This window comes from Electrophorus electricus, chromosome 24 (genome assembly GCF_041902795.1).
Source record: "Electrophorus electricus isolate QZ-2024a chromosome 24, ASM4190279v1, whole genome shotgun sequence".
In the NCBI taxonomy this organism is placed as follows: domain Eukaryota; kingdom Metazoa; phylum Chordata; class Actinopteri; order Gymnotiformes; family Gymnotidae; genus Electrophorus; species Electrophorus electricus.
In genome coordinates this window covers 8482712-8505123 of record NC_137520.1, presented here as the reverse complement: position 1 = coordinate 8505123, position 22412 = coordinate 8482712, and the positions used below count along the sequence as shown (strand labels likewise).

The 22412-nt window shown below is 41.8% G+C and overlaps 2 long non-coding RNA genes across 5 annotated transcripts in view; one reads left to right on the top strand and one right to left on the bottom strand.

Annotated features, from left to right (window-relative positions):
• Positions 1-349: 349 nt before the first annotated feature.
• Positions 350-8166, top strand: LOC113575471 (uncharacterized). Of its 4 annotated transcripts, none has more exons than XR_014119746.1 (6): positions 350-965; positions 1844-2746; positions 3076-3132; positions 4317-4346; positions 7622-7714; positions 7828-8166. It is a non-coding gene; the product is annotated as an uncharacterized LOC113575471 (long non-coding RNA). The 4 variants fall into 4 exon arrangements; XR_014119747.1 differs by having other exon boundaries at positions 1844-2750; XR_014119748.1 differs by lacking the exon at positions 4317-4346 and having other exon boundaries at positions 351-965.
• A 9686-nt stretch (positions 8167-17852) lies between these two features.
• LOC145653505 (uncharacterized) overlaps positions 17853-22412 on the bottom strand; it is a 23763-nt gene continuing 19203 nt past the window's right edge. The window contains exon 2 of the long non-coding RNA XR_014119744.1: positions 17853-18620. This is a non-coding gene — a long non-coding RNA (uncharacterized LOC145653505). The remainder of the gene's footprint in view (positions 18621-22412) is intronic.

Below are 22412 nucleotides of genomic sequence, written 5' to 3'. Positions count from 1 at the left end.
ACGCACACAGAGCTGAAACACCTGAGAGCTGCGATGTAAGTGGGTGGTACTAAACTGCTGAATAGGCAGAGAGCTGTAAATGAGTTCTCGTAACATCAGAAAAACAGACATTTCAAAACTGTTTTTTTCAATATAGGTGCTATACATTGACTAGGGGACTAGGGGATCATTGGTTTGTTTTGAAACTTTAACAATATTTACATATTACAATGTTATTTATATTCAGTAAAATAAGGAAAATTTGATTTTCTATTACATTTTACTTCAATGGATCTCACACAACTTTATATAATATAATTTGATTGTTTAAATTATATCTTCAAGAAATATGAAAGGTAATGTGTTATGCTTGCAGTGTTTTTAAAAGACATTGATGACTGATATTTTCGTAAAGAAGATCAGATCACATTTTAGAAGTTATGGGGAAATCTGTGTAATTCAGAAGGGCTGAGAAACTGTGAACTGACATTTTAAGTAATATCAGATCAAAAACATCATCTAAACTGAGAGACTATTAACATCAGGTAATAAATGACAAGAATTTAAAATGGGACGGATGACACGGTGGAGAATATTTCATTGTCAGAGAGATCCTTATACAGAATGTGTCACGGTACGGCCCCTCCCCTCAAATGTCTCCCAGTGTGTGTGCGTGTGTGTGTGTGTGTGTGTGTGTGTGTGTGTGTGTGTTCGTCTGTGTGGTCACGGCCTCCCTGTGTTTCACACCTGCTCCTCATTGTGTATCGTTAGTGTGCATGTATATGTCTTATGTTTGCATGCGTGTTGTCGATGTTTAACCCGGTTAGCTTGCTAGTCACGCGTCCGTCTTTGTTTTGTGTTACAATAAAACGTTTCGTTGTGTTCGACACGACTCGTCCCCGCATCCTGCTTTTCCTAACCACGTCACAGAATGGATCTCATTTATAACTTTCACCGCTACGTGTGCAAAGGGACGCTACTGTATTGTAAGTTTAAACATTTTGTCGGCTCAGCGTTTATTCTTATATCATCATATTGGCATTTGCAATGCCGTTATGGACTGCGCCAATTATATATTACTGATATCTTTATTATATCGCATTAAGAGTATTCTGTACTACAGTAAGACTTGATGACAGACTATATCTACAAATTATTTCATGTTTATTACTCTATCCACATGATGGAGTAATTAAAGCTTAATTTTTATTTAGTAAACATATGCTTGCATCTTAAAGGATATACCTATAGTTCTAACCGAATTAAAGTTCTTGGTGCCGTACGACAACTCCTCTCATGTTTGTAGAACATGGGTGGTCTTGTCTGAAGGGTATACTGATGATTGTTATTCATTAGACCGTTTGGTTTAAGAACTTGCGCATGCAGTTTGTATACCGTCATGCTGTAAGAATGTCCTTTACAGAACAGTTCTGTTGTTGGTTCAGTTTCGTGTTATGTTCTGTTCTCCAACTCCTGTGGTCTTCCCCTGTTTCTTATTATGCCCTGAATAATCCTTCTATTTAAAAATGGTGCATTGTGTTTGTTTCTGATGGGTCTTGGCTGTAATGTTGTGGCTTGTCTTCAAGGTTTCAATTCCTGGATCCTTGTTTCATAGTCATCACATAGTATGTGTATGGGTTCTCTTACTTTGGACTGTTGTCTTCACTATGATTATTGTATTCCCTTCAATAAAAACTCACTTCCTCACACTTGCCTTCTGGCTCCACTTAGCCAACTTTACAACTCCTTTCCTCTTCTCTCTTTACACTTGTTCTCTTGGTGATGTAATAACATCTCATGGCTTCTCCTTCCACTGCCATGCTGACAACCTTTAGCTAATCCTTGCATTCTCACTGACATTCAGGTTTCCAGTCGCATCTCGGCATGGATGGCAGCTTACCACCTAAGGGAAAATCCCAGCAAGATGGAGCTCCTCTGTGTGGAATTACAGGTTCTCATTGTATTCTTGCAATCCCCTCTGAGAACTCTCTGGTATCCAAGGACGCATGATGCCTCACTGGGATTATAAATGACCAATTATTATTCTTCCCTCATGTTGCATACCTGACTTGACCATGCACGCTTTTCCTGTACATCATCTAGAGGTTTTGAATGTTTCTCTCTAGAGGCCAACCCGAAGCTCGGCCAGTCCTTCGAGACTCTCAAGACTGCACTACTGCAACTCGCTCCTGGCTGCATTACCTGTATGGGACATCAGCTCCTTGAAGCTGATCTAGAATGTCACAGCACAGCTTGTATTCAACTTTCTGCAGTTTATCCATGTCACCCTGCTGGTGTGTTCCCTGCAGCTACCCGCATCAGATTTAAAACCCTAATGCTTGCTTACAAATCCAAGCATAGACCAGCCCCTCCCTAGCTGATGGCAGTGGTCGAATCCTCAATTCTATGCAGAGACCTTTCAAGCTTTAAGTTTGGCCAGCTGGATTGACACATTCTGAAGATACAGGAAAGACGAGCATCAAGACTCTCGTCCTCACATCCAAGTAGAACAAACTTTCCCTGGCTGTTCAAGCAGCAGGGTCCCTTGCTGTCTTCAAACACAGACCGAAGATCTCTTCCAAGAGTACTTAAATTAAACATGAATGAAATATTTGATCTCTCTATTGTTATGCATCTTGGTATCAGCACTGAGTATTTTTAGGCTCTCGCCTATTTAAAGATGCATTTTCTGCATGGACAAATGGCACTAAGTCATTCTGGATAAGAGCATCCAATACATGCCATCTGAAAATGCTTTCATTCTCCAGTCAGTAAGACACAACCCCAACATTCAACACACGCACACACTGTTGGCATTCCCTACAATGCAGCTCCCTTTTCTGTAAATAACCTGTAAATCTTTTAATCAGTAGTGCTACATTTTTCCTTTGCTCATGTTTTGCTGCCTTAAAAAAAAAAAGCCATGTCAAATATGGTCCGGAAATGGCGATAGATGAATGTCTCCTTTTATATCTACATGTCATGTCATTTACGTATTTCACTTATTCAATTATTTTGTTCTCTATATATACTCTTAGCTGTGTGTGCTTCTTAGTATCTCTGACTGTGTCATTCATTCTGAGAAATGTGCTCCAGGGCCCTGAGGAGGAACAGACAGGCAGGATCTGACTGATACCAGAGGGACAGATTAAGGTAAATAGGGAATCTTTTTTCGCTATTTGCCATATTTGTAAACTAAAAGGCGATGAACTGAATGAAACTGTTTAGGATTGGCATACGCGGTCTATAAGGTATTGTAAAGTTTCAGTAACACTGTCCTTTATCAGTTGACCCATCATGCCTCCCATTGGCTCATGAGTGCAACAACTATAAGAGTTTATTTTAGGTTGCTTTATTTTCTTGCTAATATTGGTTAATATGCAATACTGGTATCAACACAGGATTTAAATTATTTTTTGCTCAGGTAAGTTCCAAATATCTCTAAGTAAATAATTGACAATGGACACAATGCACATATACATATATAGATTAGTGCTCTCCCTCCCAAATAAATAAACAATACTGTAGCATTACTTGCATCACTGTTTATTTATGTTGGGTAAGAAAATTAGGTATAAACATGTTCATGATATTCAGCTATAAATCAATTATTTAATTGATTAAAAAAAAAAACTGGGGAAATGCATTTCAAATGTTTTGCACATGCATGGGTCCGGTGATACTCAGCATAGTCTCAGTTGCCTTTAAATGAAGTTTAAGACTTACTGAAACAAAACATTCAAGCATAATTTCACCCCTAGATGGCAGTCTGCCATTGCTGCATGTTAGCCTGAAGATATTTAATAACAAACAATACAAAAGAAATTCAGTGTAGTTTACAGTTCAAACCAGTATCTTGCAGTACTGTGTAGTTTACAGTTCAAGTAGGGAGAATGTATCTGTCTGGAAATGGACTTATGGATACTATAATAAGAGGTTTGTTAGCTTTTGCTTAAGTAAATATTACTATTACTATGTTACAACCATTAACTGCAGAGTGGTACACAGCCACCATAATGCATGTAGACTATAAATAATTCTCTAAAGTTAATGTTAATATAAAGCATATAAAACGTAATATAATCTGGATCAGAAATTATACGAATATTACACTAGTGGTAAATAATGTGCTACTCTGGGGTGTGTGATTGCCATATAGACAAACACACACACACACTCACACCTGCTTCTATGCCAATGTTTGGCCAGCAAACAGAGAACACATACATATATAATCTATATCTTGATATAAGAGGTTTAATCTGTTGTTGGACTAACCAAGCATTAGTGGTGGCAGCAGCAATGTAGTGAGGGAGTGTCTTTATTCTCTATTTCAGAATAAACGAAACAAACTGAAGACCAAAGCGGTGAGCTGGCTAAACCCTATAATTGCTAATCACTAGCAGTAGAACTGCTGAGATGCAGCACAGGCAGCAATCAGGGCATCTTGGACAGAGCAGTAGGCAAGTAATGCAGAGCACTGGGGGAGTGTAACTGTGGGCTTTATATAGGGAAGACAAACAAGGCACAGGTGCAAGCACTCAATAATCAGGTGATTGTGACAGTAGGTGTCCTGCAGGGTGCCTAGCATACCATGACGATAACCAAAAAGAGGGAAAAATTCTCTTTCTATATACAGTTCTCATCTGCTTTACTTTACTATGTAGCTCATCAGAAAAAGCACAGTGAATTGCATTGTACTCATACAATGAAAATAAAGGCTATTCTATTCTACAGTGGTCACTTGATTGCCAAAACCACATGGCTGAAGACAGGTAGGCATTGCCTGATCTAATGAACCTCAGTTTCTATAGTGATGTAAAGGTGGTCAGAATCTTTAATCCCAGCATGAATCTGGGAAAACCAGCTGAAGCATTTTCTTGGTGGAGCTATGCCATGCTGCTGATAGTGCATCCATTTATGACATTCTACCCTCTTTCAATTGGACACTTCTAGCACAAGAATGCACCACACAATGGAGCACCTATCATCTCATTGTGGTCCCATGAGTCTGATAGTGTCCTTTTACTCCACTGGTGTGCACAGTAGCCAGATATCAGTCAGGTAGGGTAGGTTTAGCATAGGCTAGTGCAATTTACAGGATCGCAGGACAAATGCATGGACTCAGGACCTGCACTATTGAGGCAGCGTGGACCCAAATCCCAAAGGAAAGATCCCAGGACCTTGAATCGATGCCATGAAAAATTCAGGCTGCTCTGGAAGAAAAAGAGCACCCTGGTCAGTACTGGATAAGTGTAAATTACATAGCGGTAATAGTACATATGTGTTTTTGTGGCTTATGCACTCTTTTTTTTGTGTGTGTGACTGACTGTACTTACCTCTAAATTATTATTGCAGATGCTGTGCGTTGAATAGTAATTCAGTACCTCTGGGGCATGGAATTAACAAAGGTCAATTCAACACATTATGAAACTATACTGAGCATTGTATAAACATTGAGAGAGAAACACATGCGCGCACACACACTGTGTGTTTGTCATAAGCAGGTCATGCCAATTTGCTTTCGGTAGTACTTCACTGTCTGCCATGACTTTGAGCACGCATGCAGGATTGCGCATACTCTGATGATCTGCCAGAATTCTTTGGCAAATACTCTGGTAGCAATGAAAGAAAAATGCAAATATCTACTAAAACATTCTAATAGGCCAAATGGGTGCCAAGTCATGTTTATTTATATACAAGTGTAGTTGACCTACTTTGTGCTTTACATGTACTAAAATAGATAAGTATTCTTTTATTCTTAACTAAGAATAAAAATATCAAAATATTACATGCACAAGGTAAATGCATTCAAATTAAAAGCAAAAAAGAAAAGGTAGTAAAATTCTAAATTCAAAACAGCACTTCACTTAAAAAATATTCAATCAAAATATGAACATACTCAAGTGGACTCATATGCCACAGAGAAAAGGTATGAGGATCTCATGAGTTGAGGCACACTGTTCCACAGTCTGGGAGCTGCCACAGAGAAAGTGCCATCCCTTTGTCTCTAGGCGGGGTTGTGGAGCAGATGTGCCACTGCTCAGAGTCCTGGCTATACACTGGTGCTGAGCTTTAAAACCAAACAACAAACCAAAGGACCTTCAAATCAATTGTAGGTTTTAAAATTAACCAGTGAAATGAAGCAAGTATGGGGGAAATATGTTCTCGTTTCCTAGACCTAGTGAGGAACTTGGCTGCAGCATTTTGTAATAACTGTAGACGAGTTAAATGTGACTGACTGTGTAACCCCCATATACAGTGAGTTATAGGGGTCAAGGCAGGACAAAATGAATGCATGAATAACTGGTTCAAGGTTTTAGACCAAGGTCTCTATAGATGTAGAGGCAGTAAAAAGCACTTGCACAGTTGATGAAGAACCTCTGCCTGAAAAAAAACTCATTTCATTTCTGTGGAAACCTTGTGTGTTCACTGCTATTATTACTACCACTACATCTTTAAATACAATGCAGTGATTGATCACACTTTAATATTTACAATTAGAGTATGAACCAGGCCAACTCTCCATCCTTTGGTGAGCTAGAACATCTAAACAAATGTGATTTTAACAGTTTCAGTAAGGAAATGTCTCCACACACTACTGTTAAATTGTTTAGACTATTTTTTCTTTTTCTTTTTTTCTTTTAAATTAAATTTGAAGTTTCCGTTCTGTAATAATAATAATTATTATTATTATTTACAAGTGGTGGTGGTAGTAGTAGTAATAAATCATTAATTTCATGTTCAAAGGGAAGGAAGGAAGTGTTGAAAATGAAGGCTAGTCCTTGCTTTTGAAGCGGTACGTGTCCGTCTAATCAGGAACAAGAAACACACTGTGCAGCTTCAAAACCAGTTTGTGTAGACATGTGCAGGACTGGAAGATAACCAGATGCGACTGTGCTTGGAGCAAGAGCAGTTCACTCCGAGAATGACAAGCTTGGCAGGAGAGGCAGAGAGCAGCGTGCTTGGGGGAATGATCAGGCTGTTGTATTGATTTGTTGCACTCGAGGTCTATCTGCATACAGTTTCATCTTATAAATCTTAAGATTATAAACTTCAATGGCTATTTAATGTTCACCTGTGTGTGTGTGTGTGTGTGTGTGTGTGTGTGTGTGTATATATATATATATATATATATATATATATATATATTGTGTGTGTGTGTGTGTGTGCTGATGGTCCTGCCTCAGCATCATTAGTGCAGGATTAATGCGGGGTGAATGTTGCTGTTGAGCACTGTGTAATTGCTGTGGCTTCATACCATTTTCTAGATATAAATGGAAGTGTTCTGGTTTTTTTTTTTTGCTTTTCCAGAGTGGCCTGCTGCTTTATCACCATGTAGATAAAGACAGGGATTATGCTAGTCCATCCTAACACAGCCTTGTTCAGGGAATAGGCTATTCCACCCTAGCACAGCCTTAGTTAGGTGTTAGCCCAGTATGTTATAATTTGCCTGTGTACAGGGGTGAGGAGTTTGAGTGTGTGGGGGGTAGGTTTAACATGCTTATACCTCAGCACTAGGCCTAACTGTCCGAGTGACACAGGGAAACAGGGAAAATAATGGCCAGAGAGTCTTCAATTTAGCTTCCTATTGATTTCTTCCCTATCCCTATCAGGTCTCCTTTCCTTTTCCTCCCCTTAGACCAGAGGAACTCACAACATGCTGAATGTTTTATGCTGAAGCGTGAGAGTGAACAAGAGGCTGAGACATGGGAAGGATGAAAAAGGCAACAAAGTGAGACGGAAGTTAGATTTTAGTCAAATATGCCCACTTGGATTTCTGCTCAGGGAAGAAAACAGAGGCCGAAGACCCTTACAGTACTTTTGTTTCTCTCTTTTTCTCCACAGTGAGCCCCGTTTGTGGATGTTTACAACCTGCGATGATGCACTAACTGCTTTAGTCTTTTCATGACTGGATCAAAAGTTTTCACAAGAACAAATGTTTAAACTACCCCCTCTGCCAACACACAACTAGAGAGCTGGACAGGTGTTCCTGTATAAGTACAGACTTATAGTGAATGAAGGACAAAATGTGTTTACAGTACACCCTGATTACAGTTGCTTATCTAAGATGGAATGGAAAGTCGGAGTTAAAAAAAAAGGTTGGTTTTTTTTTTCCTCTTGTAATGTTTGGGCAGGGGATAAATTATGAAAAGATTAAATTACAATGTAAAAAATAAGCGACTATCTTATTTATAAAAATATAGGTGTGACAGCATCGTTCCAACGCACTAGCCTTTTCCTGGCCAGACTTGGGTCACCGTCGCCTGAGCACTGATGAGCAGCACTCTCCTTCGTTCCAGCTCCCTTTATAACGTCCCAGTTTCCCCCCTCAAACTTGCGAAGTATTGCATTCCTCTATGCGTACCGAGCGTTCTTTATTCTTGTTTCCCCTGGCTTTTGACCTCTGCTTCCTCCCCAGACTATGCCTTGTTCCTAGCCCCTTGGGTTACTTTGGTTTGTGCCTGCTGACTTGCAGTGTGAACAGTACCCGCCAGTCTCCTGATCCGAACTTCCCCAGCATTGACGACTACCCTACATATCCACCTCACACCCATTCCTGCCAGTACCGATAAACCCGTGCACTTGGATCCTCACTTACCTGTGTCTTGGAGTTCGTTACAATATGACATTGTTTCTAGTTAGGTTTTTGCTGCTAATAAACTGATAGATATTAACTATGCAAAATCTTCAGTTATAGCACTGAGAAATAACAATTATCAGTGGCAGTAGACCTAGAGAACAACCAGTGTGATGGAGGGAATATTAACAAATAAGGTTGGAGATGTTTCACATATACCTTTTCAAAATGTCTTCTCAATGTATTTTGAATAAATTGGAATACATTTAGAACAGAGTATCCAGTATTCAACCATCAGTAACATTGTTTTCAAATCTTAAGCATTGTGTTATGTGTGTGTGTGTGTGTGTGTGTGTGTGTGTGTGTAGCTAGCCACTTGTGGCTTTTTACATATGGGACACAATGAGTGTCTTACAAACGCGTGTGAAAATGGCGAGAAGTGTGTATGTGTGCTTATCAGACTTTTCAGTGACACAATGCGCTGATAAACAGGCTCCATCAATCTCTTTCATGTCTGTCTGTGATAGAGAGCCCCTCTGATTGGTCACTGCTTGTTTGTTTGTTAGTGCATACACCTCTGCTTACACATCTATCTAGTGTGTCTGAAAACAGTACCTGAAACAGTAAGAGAAAGCGCGGGGTAGTGGCGATCCATACATTACACACCGTCTCTTTTCCTCCTTATTCGGTTTCCTCTCTCTCCCTCCATCTCTCTCACACGCGGACTCTCCTTTCTGTTCGATATGTCACTGCTACTGTGTACTTGGCATATCAACGATAGCTATATCTACGCAGGTTTTAAAAAGTTATGTGCATGCCCTCCCATGGGAGGTGAATAGCGGAGCTGCTCGGTCTGTTGTTCTGTAACTTGATCGTAACACCTTTGTAACCGTCAAGTTTTAGTGACATTTTTTTCTCTCATCAGGTAGTTTCACAGTCTCCATCTGACTGCAGTCCTATCGCTCTGTATGCATATGCTTCAAAGTACAGCCTTTGTTTAATGAATTTGTTTGGGTAGCAGCATATTCAAGCACATTTAAGCAGACACTTCTCAGCCGCTGGGACGGCTCTCCCAGCAGGCCACTTCTACTTCATCTCCTCCCACTCCACACTCTACACTGCTTCTCTTGCATCCTGCCCAGGATTAATCATAATAATAATTGTTGTAATATGCAGACTTGTGACTTTTATTGCTGCTGTTGATCATTTTTCTTAGTACTACATAAAGGAGAGCAACTGTTAGGCTCGGTGTGGCCTGGTTATTCAGATGTGCTTTTAGCCTACCTAGCTTTGGGCATTACAAGCTTTTTTCATGCTCATTGAATAACTGGATGTCATAAATGCTGAATCTGGAAAAAAAAATCTTATTAAATGGCACACTTGATTACATTGTAGAGGTCCCCGTGCTGCAGCTGTCGTGGGTGGGCTACTCAGACTGATTAGCAGTGGAAGTTAGCTGTGTTTGTGTGTCTTTGTGACAAAGCGGTGTTTAGTGTCTGTAAGCCTTCACCCTTTCCAGGCTATGCGGAGGTGTGTCGGTATCTGTTAGGAATTCCTAAAGCAACCCTGCTCACAGGACACAAACACACACACAGACACACACACACACACACACATTTGCACGCACCTTCCCTATCTACTAGTTTTCTCTTTATCTCCACCTGTCTTAGACATAGTGCAGTGACTTTGACTGCTGCAGAGTTCACTTCTCCCTATTCACTATAATATTACACAACTTTGTTCCGCCACATTGTAGTGGTGCCCAATAACGAATATCCAGTGCTCTACATCAGTCCCACAATGCACCCCAGTAAGAAGAGTGCAAATGATGCAGCCTAGCAGACAGGGAATATCCATGCTGCACCATTTGCTTTGAAGATTCACGTGCAGCTTATCTGAGGAGAATGGAGGGATGACAGGGACCTCTTCAGAGACCTCACAGGCCTGTTGCAAATGTGAATAGTAGGTTAAACGAAGAAATGCTTTCATTTTTTCGGAAGGTCTTTCTGCAATCACATAGGTTGATTTGTGAAATAATCAGGTGAAATCAATCTAACTGATTGTTTACATTATCTAAGGGACTGAGGACTGATGTGAAACTGTATGTGTAGCTTGGGTACCTGCGTACCTTATCTGGGGTACCTGCGTACCTTATCTGGGGTACCTGCGTACCTTATCTGGGGTACCTGGCATGTTGTTCAACTTGTTACAATGGACTGTGGTATGATGTTCAGATTGTTAATCTGCTATCAGAAATAATGAGCTGACATACAAAATATAATGTCCACAATTGTGTAATAAGTGCTCTATGTAGTGATCCAGATTTTTCCATGACAGTGAATAGGGCACCGTTTTATGAAACTGTTAAAACATTTGGAAACAGTTCTAGGCTATCACTATAAGCAATATACCAAAGTTCTGAGTTTCAGTCACATGAGGTTTTCCCTCCTTTTCTTTAGGCATAGTTTTGGGTTTTTTTCATTGTCCTAAAGGTTTATTTATTGATTTTTTTGAGGGTTTTCCATCATCTTGTGAGTTGATATATGACTTGATAGCATTGCTTTTAGTGATTATATTACTGGAAGTGAGTTCTTGAGTAATGGAAAATTTGTGTGTGTGTGTGTGTGTGTGTGTGTGTGTGTGTGTGTGTGTGTGTAATAAATATCACATTCTGTTAAAAAAAAAAAAAAAAGATTTTTTTAAAATGTGTACTTTGTTTATTTAGTTATTTTCTGGAACTCACTGCTGTTTGCCCCAGCAGTCTGATGTGAAATAGGGGAATAATTGAATACATTGACATTTGGTCATTACATTAGCAAGAAAATAGAGTTCAAGTAGAAAGAGAAGGGGCAGGCTTGTATAGGACTGTGTGTGTGTGTGTGTGTGAATTGCTGAATTCTGTACTGTCCTCTTGTATAGCTGACACTGGGTTTTCACCCAGCTCTAACAGAGGGCAGAGCACACCCTATATGTCACATATGTCACAGCCCGTGTGCCACTCCAGGATCTTGCCATAATCATTTTGTCTAGATTGAATTTGGATCCATTTGTACTTGTAGTGTTCAGCACTGACAGGAAATATCACAATTTCAACATGGACTCAATGCATTTCTGCCAAAAATTATGCATTATCCCCAGAACTAGGCCGAATCTATGTAACAATTAGCGTTAGAATGTGTTTTCCGCAAATTCCACTTCCCGTTACACGCGTAAACTAGGCAAGTTACCCTGCTTATAACGAAAACGTTTTAGTGTCGCTGCCGTGTTTGCTGCTTTGCCTTTAGCGTCGCGCCTGCATCTCCTCCATCTCCCCGTTAATTTTCACTTTTAGCCGATGCCCAATTATTTCACACGGACTCCGATTTACAGCCGGTTACGTCGGCGCACAAAAAGGAGGCTAATGAAGTACCCTTGCAGTCATGAAGGGCCACGTTCGCAAACTAAGTGAGGTTAATTACAGTAACATAACTAGCAAGTTAAAGGAAACGGTGACCACGGTGATTACGTCAGAGCCCGGGTGGTGCGGCATGCTTAACTGACGGACATGCTGCACCCTGCGTGCGCTGTTCAAATTCCGTTTCACTCCCTTCTGTGTCGAGCCCCACTTAGTTTTCCTGTTTTAACTGTGGAGGTCGGCAGCTGGCAGCGACGCTGTGAATGCATTAGCATTATTAGTAATTAAAGTAAATGATGTTATTAGTGTTATTAATAGAGAAGCATTTTGAAGGCGCATAACAACGAAGTGACAAATTATAACGACTTGATGAATATTCATTTGTGTGTATGCAAGATATGTGTGAGATCTTTTTCAGATTCACAACAGTGATCAGACAAAGAGTATGCAAGTAAGTAATTGTTTACTATAAATTCTGAACTAGGTGTGTGTGTGTGTGTGTGTGTGTGTGTGTGCATACGTACACTTGCATGCATGCATGCATGTGCACACCTATGTCCAGCCAAAATAAACCCAAACACAATTTCACAATGGAAAAAATGACAATAAGAAATCTCTTAAGTAGACTAAAGAAAATGAATGTGCTGACACATCACTTCAATATAGTGTCACTGGCATCGACCCTTCCATCTATGGCAATATTGCTGTAATTTTTCTGCTGAACTGTACGAAGATTAGAAAACAGTCTGAAATGTTCCTCTGCGTTATTGATTGTTACTGGGACTGAGTTATGAAGTTGCCATGGTGAAACTCCTATTTCAAACGGCCTAATTTAATCCTATTGTATAATAACCGCCCTGAGGTTGTGGCTAAAACACCTGACCATTCCACAAAGAGCACCTTCAGCAGATTTTCCTTAGTATGTTGGCTCACCAAACAATAAAACTCCTTTGACTTTTTTTTTTTAAACTGTGGTCATCTATTGTAATTCATACAACAGGGGCAATTTCAGTAGGCGATAGGGTTGCAGACTGACTGATGTGAAATACTGGCCTTTATTAAACTCCAGTCATGACTTTGATCTGGTGGTCATGACTTTTGATCCGGTAATCAAGTACTGGACCGCACATGATATGAATCACTTGGAGCAAAGGAAACTGCAGTGTTGTAGACAGACACACTTGGTTTGGCGGGTCAGGCCTCTGTTATGTACACTGGGATTTAAATGACTCTTGCAAACTTTACATTGGAGTGTTTTATCCTCTCTGAAGCTAAGGGAAAGGCCTGCTCACTGGTTTGTCCAGAAATAAAAGTTATTATGGTTTTAAGTGTTTGTATCTTTCCTTGCAAAACTCATCCTTGTACACAAGGAATAAATGTCCATAATTTTGAGTCTTCTATTTCAAATTCAAAGTTTATTTGCCACATACATAGTCATACATAGTATAACTGGCATGGTATATTCGGCATTTGGAGCAACTCCACAGAAAAACTGGGCCTGTGTCATTTAATCATCCTGGCTTTGGTATGCCAATACATTACCTGGTTTAGTACATCTACTTTAACTTACGAACAGGGTATTTTAAATACGTGGAATTAAAATACTTCAGCACATATATTGTAACATGTAACTGTCCTGAGTGAAAAGTAAAACGCAATTTGTACATCAAGATGTACAACATTATGGAATAGCATTTTTCATCTGAAATACTAAAATATTTTATAAGATATATTTATAAAAATATACATATTCATTGCTTTCTTTTAGGCTAACAATGTTTTTCTATGTTCTCACTCCGAAACTTCAAACTCTTCCAGTTAACATTACAAGATGACCAAGAACTCTATTAACTGTTCACACTGATAAAGTGTAAGGAGTTTAAAGATTTTATTTAGTTCCCACTATTCCAGTCACTTTGCACAGTGTTCACTGGACTTTTTCAAAAGGTCCTCGTTTCACCTGAGCGTTACCCCTGAACAGACACGTCTGTCATGAGAGGAAAGGCAGCTTCCAGCAGCCTGCACTCACTGTAGCCTCCTGGTTCAGCTCAGTCTGAATACTTTGCTTGAACTCCCTGCCTGCCATGTGTGAATGAGTAGATTTACACAATCGCTTGACAGAGTGACGTAATAATATTAGCTTCTACAAAATCTCTTGGGTCACCTGGACCTGACTCACTTCTGTGCTTGCAGTAATACGCAGCATGCTTAAGATGACTGTTTAGTCTATAGTCAGCAAAATGCTTTGAAATTCCACAATGGATTTGATGTGGTAGAATTAAACATGAATCTTAATTACATAGAAAAAACCTACCAGTGATTTAAAAAATCCAGGGCCAGAAATTTGTTTTAAGTTAAGACTTCTGGTTTACAGGTTTCAGGAATAAGAAGTGTTCCACACACCTTAAGGAAGAGGATTATAAAACTCAAAACATTTAACTATGACAGGCTAATAATATTGAGTACAGTCACATCAAACTGCTTTAAAAGTAAATGATTCAATGTAAATCTTTATTAATATGCACATTTCTTACTGCAAGTACCAAATTTATTTTCAAGAGGACACCGGGTGTGTGTTGATAAATTATAGAGTGCTTTTACTGGCTTCTGTGCCAGTAGCCTAGAGCTGTTGATCCATCAATCCAATGTTAATGAGGAGAGCCATATTGGATCAGAGCAAATGTTGTCTTAGATTATAGGCTTAATAATGAGTAATCTCCCAAAAGACACTGGATTTCACTCAGTCATTTGAAGAGATCTGCAAACCATTTTCAGCCTTCGGCTCTTAACACAAGCCATGATACAATGCTTTTATAATCAGTGGATGTGCTGATAGAAACACATTTCTAACAGAGTTGCAAATTATGATGTTGTACTTAATACAGAACAAGAGATGTGAAGATGTTTTTTTTTTTTGACATTGTAAGAGCTGTTTGTTTTCTAACCTGGATTCCTCCACAGAGCTGTGTGTGTGTGACAGAGAGTGTGTGCATATAGGCCGTGCAGTATGTGAAGGTATATATGCTATGAATGCATTGGGTGATATTGAGGAAACACTTTGTCTTTGACTTTCAGTTTGCTTACTACACGGCTGTATAGTGGATTAGATATTAAACATTTACATTAACGGCATTTAGCAGATGCTCTTATCCAGAGCGACTTACAAAAGTGCTTAGTCATTTACTCATAGAATATCCTAGTACAGTACAGTAGGTTAGACTCAAACATACCAATGAAACAGAATACTGTAGAATACAGGGAAGACATAAGGTCTATCTTAAACAATGATAAGTGCTATAACCAATAAGTGCTAGTTTGTTAAACAACATAAACAGTACCCTACAATAAGTACTAATTTTTAAAAACACACCTTATTTATGACACGGCAGGTAGAGTCACTGCATGTTTCTTATCTTTTTAGAAAAGACTTACAACTAAGATGGGGGGTGTCAAAGATAAATCAATGTTTTTTTACAGAGCCATTCGGCATCAGTGCAGGTCAGGCCAGTATCAAAACACTTGATACTCACTCTCTCTCACTACAGTAGTTATAAAGTATATGACAACTGGATTCTTCATAAAAAGTCAGTGCAATTTATCTGAACATAAAAATGATATTCTATATGACTATTTTATTTCTCTTAAAAATAATAGGCAGGTGTAACGTATTTATCAGTTTTCTTATAATGGTTGACACAGAACGCTGGAATACTTAAATGCAGTTTCAATGAATCTATTGTAATTAATGGAGGATCTTCAATTCTTCAAGGAGAAAAATACAGTGTGATTTTTTTTTTTTCATTTAAAATGTAGAGAAATGGACAAGTGGAGAAGGCCAGAAGGAGTAGGTGATGTGAATAAGAGGGTAGGACCCTGTGTGAGTGTTCATCCTTGGACCATTTCATGCAGGGAGTAACAAATGTACTCAAACAGCAATACAGTGTGAAAAACAGAGCTGGACTCTCCACTCCAACATCTTGGCTGTGTTTGTGGGTGTTTTGTCCCCATGGTAACCAGCCTTCCTCTCAATCTCAATATTAAAATGTCTACTATTGTTTTATGTGGGTTGGCATAGTGCACCCAAAGTCACCTGCAACATAAATCTATGTTCAGGAGAGGACGGCCTTATCATATTATGGTTGCAGTACAGTGTGTGCATGCGTGCGTGTGTGTGTGTGTGTGTGTTTGTGTGGTGTCTGTTTGCATTTTAGGGGTTAAGGTGAAACGTGCAGTATGTCTTGTCTATTGAGCTGCTGTAGCAGACTTCATCTCTTTTTTTTGGAGGGAGTTGAGTCAGTGGCTAGCAGACAGACCCAATGATTGATATAAAAGGTACCAGTCAAAGAATACTAGCGTGAGACCTACAGTTGCAATCAGGGATTTCAGGGAAAGAAAGTGGAAACAAATATTCTGAACCACAGAGGAGACACTGTAGGCTTTAGGATGCAGTAAACGACACAACTGTAAATGCAAGAACCAAAATTGAAAACTATAAACTGGTTACAGATCAAATTCTTTTTCATTCACATTGCATGTCTGGGGGAAAAAGCAGGTTAAGTGATGCATGATTCTATTGTAATATAACATAAATGTGGTGTAAAATAAAAGCATCTATAAAGGTCCCTGACTGTGGTTCTATGCCTTCAGCACATGGATACTCCCATAGGTCACAGCGTTAGTGACACAGCACTCACATCTAACACAAACTGGTCTTGTACAATTTCCATGAATAGTGTAAAACAATCAAAACCTTTTACTGTTCAAACAAACATATATTATGGTTGTAATATAACACAGACCGAGGTAAAAAAAAAAACAAAACACTTTTTTTTTTTTTTTTTTTATTGGTGCGGGCCAACCTGTAAAATGTCACAGGTTCAAGGTGTACATTAAGTTATTTAGGTCATAAGCTAGATTCAGTGCTATGAATGTACTGTCAGTCTGCAGATAGCATTTCTCTCGTCTCTGTATTTGTCTATTTGTGCATGTGTGTGCGCGCGCGCGTGTGTGTGTGCAAGTGAAGCTGTGAAGTGTGAGGGAAGCTGAGAAAACTGTTAGGTATATGTGTTTGTAGGTGTTTGAAAGTGTGTTTCCAAACACATGTACTGCACACAGATCAGTCAAAGGCTAGTTCATCGCGGGTCAGCCATATGCACATCCATGTGTTCATATGAAACTGACAACACAATTAGATGCTTTGTCAAGACTTATGTTAAAAGAACAGATACATTCCCACAGAGCAGAGCAGAACACCAAAACATCAAATAATGATGCAAAATATCTTGGTACCGGTATCAGTGCATGTCTTTGCCTAAAAATTAGAAAAATACAACTTTCCCTTTGATCTTTCCTGACACGGTAATTTTGTACTGGAATCTTTTACCATAGAGTACAAGACAAAGTACAGAAGGCCATATTTCATCCAGGCCAAATGGTCCTGCTGTCCTTCTCCAGCTCCAGGCCGTGGTGAAGCCAGCTGTAGCGCTCCATCTATCACTGTGCGCACAGCTAATGGACCACCTGGAGGGTGTGTGTGATAAGACGTCTCTCCCACGTCGAGACATCCATCACCATCAGCCGAACACGCGCCTAGCGATGGCTGATGGAAGACACCGAGAAAAGGCAACAGTAGGCGTAAAACAAGGCAGGGGCTTTCCTGTTTTATGTCGCTGCCCTCTGTACTTGTAGCTTAGGCTGCTGTGATCTGGATTAGAACGGCAATCAGGCTGGAGACCTAACTGCGCCAGCACACGCTACGGCGTCCGGCGGCGCCGCAGTAATCGCTCGGATAGCTGCTCCACGGGTTCCTAGCTGCGGTTCTTCCCCTCCCGGTCTTCCACTTGTCTGTCCCCACCCCTCCACCTCTCCACAGGAAAAACCACTTCAGCACTTTATGGACCTCGGGATGAGCTTTTATCGATCACGGCGCATGCATTACGCATCACGCCAAGCGCGGGGAGGGGAAAGGGGGGGAGGAAAGTAGCAATGGCTTTACTTATTCAAGAGACTGACACACGGCGACCTCTCCCTCACACCCACGCTACCCAACCCCTCCCACACCCCGCCCCGCCCCCAATCCCGCCCAATCATCCCTTCCCACCTCTTTCTGCCACTGAAGACAAGAAATCGATGGCCGGCCAAAGCACACAGTGGGCCCGTATCCCAGTGCCAGAGATTTGGGTTGAATACATAATCAGAGATTACAGTACGAAAATATCGAGAGGCATGACGTGGGTAACACTCACCTGGGTTTTAATAACCCTTAGAGTGCTTAATAGTGTTACCAGGTATCATAAAGAGGGGGTTGAACTGTATCAATGTCGCCTTTCATGTCTGGATCAGCAAATCCATACAGGTCCACTCCCTGGACAGTCGGATCCTGTCTGACAGGGGTTGTGAGGCGCACGCTAATGTGTGTGTGTGTGTGTGTGTGTGTGTGTGTGTGTGTGCGTGCGTGCGTGCGTGCATGTGTTTGTGGTCACAGGTCTTCTCTCTACACATCCCTGTCCTTTTTGGGGGTGATTAATGCACAGCTACAGCTGGTTGAAGGGGACCAAATCCATAGAACAGTTGATTTGGTTCCATTTTACCAGCTTTAGCAAAGCATTCTGGGATTGGCGGCACAGGAGCGCTGGAACACAGGAGCATCAGCCACCAGTCCAGAACCTGCAAGGGATATCAGAGGACAGGCTGGTCAGAAGGCTATTGGCTTTGGTGTTTAACAGCTTTCAACTACGCCACTCTACGTAGTCTTTTAGCTGTGAACCCCTAACAAACAATGGGCAGCCTTGTCTTCTCTAGACGAAGGGAAAGGGACAGACAAAAAGACATGCAGACACAGAAGGATATAATGAACAGAAAGCGTGCGGTGCGCATGTGAACCAGGAGGCAGACATGTTAAGAGCTAACGCAGCGGCGATTAACAGTGCCCTCAAAACAGGAGACATACAGATGGCCTTCTGGTTAAGGAGGTGCTGGTGTGACACTTTAGTGTCGGTGAAGATCCTGAATCCAGGAAGACGTGAGCAGGGAGATGGTGATCGTTCAACAGCTCACACTGCCTCTGTCTGTTCACCCCTGAAACTCATTCAGCTCTGCGCTGAACCGCTCAGAGCGACTGAGGCTCAGCAAGCCGTTAAGTGCGTGTGTGTGTGTGTGTGTGTGTGTGTGTGTGTGTGTGTGTGTGTGAGTGTGTTAGAATGTGTGTGTGTGTGTGTGTGTGTGTGTGTGTGTGTGTGTGTGTGTGTGCGTGTTTTGGAAGCTCAGCAGTCTGTTGAGGGAGTCGTGTACATTGGACAGAACCGAGCCTACAGAAGGCTGCAGACAAACTTGAGAACACAATGAATTTATCACAGATCTGTCAATACTGCTAATGGAGCCAGAGGAAACAACACTGGAAGAACTAACTCCCCCTGACCTCTCTCGGCCCCCTGTGTAAATCTGTTATAAGTGACCCCACCCCCTATCACTCTCTCTCACTCTTTCTCTCTCTCGCTTTTCCTTCACCCGTCTTTTCCTTTAGCTTTTCTGTACTTTTACAGGGGCGCCTGCAGCAGTGCACTGAGCTCATTTTATTTAGCTCTACATGCCGTCTTTGCCCTTGAGGGCTCCCGCTCAAATCGCTTTTAAATTAGCATTAGCTAATAATTTTGCCGTTAGGGACGTTGGTCACTGTACTCACTGGGTTGCCAGAAGAGTATGTGTGTGTGTGTGTGTGTGTGTGAGAATATTTGTATATGTATGAAAGCAAAAAAAAAGAAGAAAAAGGAAATACAGGAGTTTGCTGCATTTGAAGCATCTGAATTGGATGTCTGCATTGGCTATGCATGTTGGTTTCAGTACTGACGGGGGAAGGGTTTAATAAACAGCACACAATAGAGATGCAATGACACTGTCACCTTCGCCCCTCCACACACACACAAACACATATGCATGTCATGGGCGAAACATCAGCTCAGACTACCACCCCTGAAATTCTCAGTAACTACACACACTTTCTCACACACACACACACAAATACAAATACACACACAAACAACGCAAACCACTGTCTTATTGCTCTTAAAATGCTTGAGCACGAGAGACCTCTTCACTGACCTCCTCTCGCGGCTTGTCCCACCGCTGCTTTTAAAAATAGACGCGGCGGCGGGGACAGAGCGGACAGACGCACACACACCATGCTGACACCTCCAAACAGCTAACCCGGATTCTTCTGCCAGGGTGTGTGTGTGTGTGTGTGTGTGTGAATGTGTGTATGTACGTGTGTGCGCGTGGTGTGTGTTGCCGACCCTGTGCTAGGTGTCCCCGAAACAAGGCTGACACCTCAGGAACTTCTCTGGAGCTTCTTAAAACGTGTCAGTGGAGAAAGTGAGCAACAGACGAGAGTGAGAGAGGAGGAACAGAAAGGAAGGAGGAAATGAGGAAGAGGATGGGGATGAAGAGGGATGGAGAGCCCGATGAAGGCTGGTGAGGTGCCAGATAATGCAGCTTCAATGAGGCTTATTGAAGTAACAACTCCTGAAAGGTTTCCGGTTTGTCTGCATAAAGCTGCAAGTCTGATCATGATTGGCTCCGTTTGTTTGGTCTCCTTCTTCCCCATCATTCTCTTCCTCTTCCTCTTCATCTTCACTGGTCCTCCTGAGCATGCAGGCCCCCAACACACCTAATGTGACGTTACCCTGACTGTGCGTTCAGCGATTTGGTGGCTAAAACGTCGATGTGCGAATCAGCCATTCATTAACTGACAGCCACGCTGATCAATGCAGAGGGCGTGTCAGACGCCTGATCCGCCAGAAGCCTCCAGCTGTCCCCCTGTCCAGGCGTGGACGCACTGCCCAAAGACACTGTGCCACCAGGAGACACTGTGTGCAGAGCGTGCAGGCTCAGGTCGGGCACGTAACGGAATGTCCATCTTAACGCACAAGGGTTGCCTGGGCGCAGGATCGACTACGGGGACTGGACGTGTGCCTCGTACAAGTGCATTCCAGTCAGTGCGTGTGCAGAGGGTTCACGCGCGGTAACCAGGAGGCGCAGGAGGGCGCACGGGTGAAAGCCACGCGGGTGTGCGTGTAAGCGTGCTCTCCCCTGGCTAGTGTTAGAGGGACGGCATGCACTACTCTATTCTGAGCCCGCGTGTGCCTCTCTAACATTCCGTTCCTTATCTCACCAGTCAGGTTATAGAACAGCTGAGCTCCTAAAGTGTGAGTTAACGTACGTATGTGTGTACTTGCTTGCATTGGGGTGTATGTGTGTCTGTCCTAAGCTTTTTTGTACAGGTGGTATGTGTGACCAGGCAGCTAAGAATTGTTTCCTTTGAATAACCATAGAGATTGACATGATCCAAGCTTCAAACTATTTCAGACTGGCGTTCTTTTTTTTCTTTTTTTTTCTGGCCAGGCCAGGCACGCTCAAACATTGTTCTGCTATCTTTCCCATTATTTCACTTTCCTTGGCACCCATCAGTACATTTTTCCTTTTCCACATCCTCCGTTTCCTTTTCTATTCCTTTCTCAGTATTCCCTCTATCTCTTTCATACTCTCACGCACATACTCTCACTCTCTCCTTATCTGGACAACTCTGCTCTGTGTCCCAGCAGGTTCTGTGACTGACAACCCCCTGCCCCCTCACGCACGCACGCACGCACACCCACACCCACACATGGTTAAAGAGCGACACCTGCTCCACCATGTCAGCCACATCCCATCAACCACTTTTAGCCCCTGGCTCCCATCACTGCCCCCCCAACCCCCACCAGGCCCGTCACGATGACAGCATTACGGAACCGACCCCCACACAGGGCCAGGCGCCACCATCCGAGATTTGAGATGTTTTTCAGAGCGCCAGCAGTGCAGAGAGAGCATTCGCTCGCAAGGTGAAGATTGGTTCACTTATGATTCTGAGAACTGCAGACGGAGAGACAGGAAAAGTCAGATTTCGGTACATTTATATTTCAAAATTCATACTTGTACATTTATATTTGATCACAGAGTGCTCTAGACCTGGATTTAGCCAGCGGTCCTGCAGATGCAATAAAACTTCGACATGACAGGGAGTTTGGAGTCTGCACCACAGGATAGAATAAACTGCCACAGACCAGGGGGACACTGTTTCTGCTTCCTTAAGCAGCCACCTTACTAACAGCCCCCTTTAGCTAGCCGCACTATCTGATCCGCTAACAGCCCCCTTTAGCTAGCCGCACTATCTGATCCGCTAACAGCACCCTTTGGCTAGTCGCACTATCTGAATTGCTAACCGTCCCTGGTAGCTAGCCATGCTGTCTGAACTGCTAACAGCTCCCATTAGCTAGTCACGCTGTCTGATATGGTAACAGCCCCTTTTAGTTAGCTGCATTGTCTGAACTGATGGCGTTCTAAACATGAAACCACATGTGCTTCAGTCAGGCAGACGGTTAATTGGGCTAATTCACACCCTGCTATTTATCACAATTTCTGGCCTCC